This window comes from Elephantulus edwardii, unplaced genomic scaffold (genome assembly GCF_000299155.1).
Source record: "Elephantulus edwardii isolate Elephantulus edwardi_28Jun2011 unplaced genomic scaffold, EleEdw1.0 scaffold00516, whole genome shotgun sequence".
In the NCBI taxonomy this organism is placed as follows: domain Eukaryota; kingdom Metazoa; phylum Chordata; class Mammalia; order Macroscelidea; family Macroscelididae; genus Elephantulus; species Elephantulus edwardii.
The window spans coordinates 7581-11150 of NW_006400266.1; positions in this window are offsets into that span (position 1 = coordinate 7581).

Below are 3570 nucleotides of genomic sequence, written 5' to 3' on the forward strand. Positions count from 1 at the left end.
TTTCCAGTTAGTTGGCTAGGTAGCAATCTTCCAATTTTCCTAACATTGACTGATCCAGGGCTCCATTTTTTACGTGTCAGTTGATATTCCACCAATTACTGTGACCTTATATTTTTTGCCAATTTCTTCAATGTAACTTAAATGTCTTCCCTCATTAACATTGGCTCTTGATCATATGATGCTCCCTGAAATATTTCAGTGCCAGTCATTTCAGTGATTCTCAGTATTCCCTCTATCTTCTTTTAATGAATCCTGGCTCATTCAAGACTTTACCGACACAAAACAACTATGAGATTATCATCTCACCCCAGTCAGAATAGCAAAATGTAACAGACCAACAAACAACAAATGGTGGCGATATTGCGGAGAAACTGGAACCTTTATTAACTGTTGGTGAGAGTGTAAAATGGCGCAACCACTATGGAAGGCTGTATGGCGCTCTCTCAAAAAAGTTGCAAATAGAAATGCCATTTGACCCAGCAATCCAGTATTTGGAATATACCCTAAAGAAACCATAACTGCCACCCAGGCAGATAAATGCGCACCCTTGTTTATTGCAGCTTTGTTCACAATAGCAAAGAGTTGGAAACAACCTAAGTGTCCATCAACAAACAAAAGGAGAGAGAAGCTGTGGTATATTCACACAATGAAATCCTATGCTGCATTGAAAAACAAGGAACTCAGGGAGCTCTGATAGCCTAGTGGCAAGAAGCTGCACTGCAATCCCAGAGGTACATGGTTTGAATCCACTAGATGCTCTGCTGGAGCTGGAGGGGCAATCTCCTCCTGCACCAGTCAGATCCAATTTGACGGAACACATAAAAAAATAATAGAATAAAAAACAAACAAACAAGGAACTCATGCAATATTATTCAAAATGAATGACATTGGAGGACATTATGCTGAGTGAAATATATCAGTCACAAAAGGGCAGGTGCTGCATGGTGCGACTATTGTAGAACGGGATTACATTAGGGTTGGGGTGAGACTGAGAAAGATTGCCTAAATTATGTATACTGTATTAAAACAGACGAGGGAGAGAACTGTTTCAAAGCGATATATGATTGGGTATTATCGTTATGACAAAAGTCCAGAATGAAGGTTGCATAGTGGAGTGTACTGGGGGGTGGTGGGAAGGAGGAGAAATTCTATACCAATTAAATAATTTTTCTTTTACTTTTCAAGTGCAAACTGGGGTGAGGGATGGGCAGGGAGAAAAATGCAACAATGAATGCATGGAAATCCAAAATCTCTGTAAATGTTCACTAAAATTAATTTAAAAAAAAAAGATTTTACTAACAGCATGATTCAATAATGCACCTCGAGTCTTGAATTTGGTTTTCCGTTCTTTCAATTTAATAAATGCCAAGTGAGTCCTTCCCAATTCCAGTTCTCTCAACATTTCATTATTGCTTTCTTGAGCTGACTTTCAAATGTTCTGTTCAGCTCTTTTACTTCAATGTTTCTTTTTATTGGCTTCTCTACAAATAATAATGATAATAATTGTTAGGTTAGTAGACTCAAAGAAGAAATCCAAGAGAACGGGAGAAAGTTTAATGCAGCTTTATTAAAGGGGAGGAAGGGAAGCTTCCTGGTGAGTTCCTCGTCCTGGAGAGGCAGAATGGGAAGTTACACTGTGAACTTACTTGGGAGGATCTTTATAAACAGAGTCTTTAGGAAGGGACATTCTATTCTGGTTTATGAGCCACCTGCTAGCTCAGCCAGACATGCAAATCTGTTTGCTCTTCTTATCAGCATCAGGAAAGGCCATCCACATTTAAGTTCTGAATTCTTCATTCTTCTCTTTTTCCCTCTTTGCCCAGACTAACATCAATATTATTTTAATATAATAGAAATATCATTTTATTTCTTGATATCATAATAAATATTTTTAGGGACAGGGCAGGAGGGGAAGACCCTCTATGAGGTGGATTGATTCAGTGACTGGGGTAATCGGAATGGGCAGTGCAATTGGCACAGGATAGAGCAGGGCTGTTGTACATAGGGTCACTATGAGTTGCAAACGACTTGACGGCACATAACAACAACAAGCACAATATTTATTAGATGAACCAGGGTAGCTGACTGAGTTTGTGGTTCAGAGAAACACAATCAATCTCTGGGAAAGATAAACAGGAATCTGGTTAAGATCACCAGGGAAAGCCGAAACATGAGGCATGCCTGCTTTCCAGAGAGAGGGGAGCAAGCAACTAGAGTTTACTGAAATATAAAAGTTTATCATTTTACAGCCGTTGAAATATTGACATCAAAAATAAAACAAAAACAAACTTTATATAACAATCAAAAATACAAAAGACGAAAGGAAAGAGATCCTGTATAAAAAATGGGGTAGGTTAGAAAATCTACACAGGACCAATGGCCAAGGTGAAGAATGACGCCCGCCTGCCCTCCCCCAGGTAACGAACTATACAGAACAGGCTCAGATTTGCAAATGTATTGTAAATAAAGCTTAAGAGGGGGCAAATTTCTTGGCTTGTGTTCGAAACCCTTTCTCATACTCCACTCTGTTTTGGCAGTACATCGTGTAGGCCTCCGCTTGTGCCAGGTCTTGGATTTTAGGTTCATTTAGGAGCTCTTGTATTCCTAACAGGATCTATTTGATGGTGATAGCCTACCTCCAGTCCTTGTCCTTCTCCAGGATGGACAAGTGACCAGGGGGTACACATTTGGGTGGAGGAGAGGAGACTCAAATTTATATTTTGGTGGTGAGGATGGGTAATCGTCTTTGATAAACATCCACAGCTTAAATAATAAGATTCCTTCTCATGGAGTCCCCTTCTTCCCTAGAATCGCACACTCCGGGGTGGGGGTGTCAGTGCTCTTCCCTTTGTCTCCAGATCTCCCTCTGGAGCAGCAATTTCATTCTTGAGGGCCATGCTGGGAGAAATGACAGTCTAAGCTCCTGGAAAGAACTATGTATAGAAGTTCACAGCAGCTTTTATAATAGCTAGAATCTGAAAAAACCTAAATAGCCATCACAAGAGAGTAGAGTAGATTACTATCAAAATCACCGCAATATAGAGCTAAAATGAGTGTACTTACTGATTGTTTAATTGTGCATAACACTAATTTTATTTAAACGATTTCTCAAGATACAATTCATTTAAAAAATCAGGATGCATGGAAAGGAAAAGGACAAATTTTTATAAAAGCAAAGGACTTGAATAGACAGAACACCAAAGAAGCTATAGAAATGTCAAGACATTCTAGTCAGCTTAATGCCCTCATAGATGACTCTCACAAGGGTTTCAGAAGCTATAAATCACAAGGGAAGAGATTGTTCCGATTTCTTTTGCAGAGACACTAGTAGAATTAAACTGGCAGTGAGACAAAAGTGTTTCAAGTCATTAGCCATTAGAAAGAAACCCCAAAAGCACAATCAGAGGGACTTGTCACTTCCCTTCCGCTAGGATGACTAAGATTTTAAAAACAAACTATAAAAATACCCTGAAAGCCACAGCGTCTCTTTTCAGCAGGAAGTAGCTAAGAGAATACGCCATCCCCTTTTCCTTATGAATCAGGGTGAAGTCTCTCTCAGGGAGGAGTGAT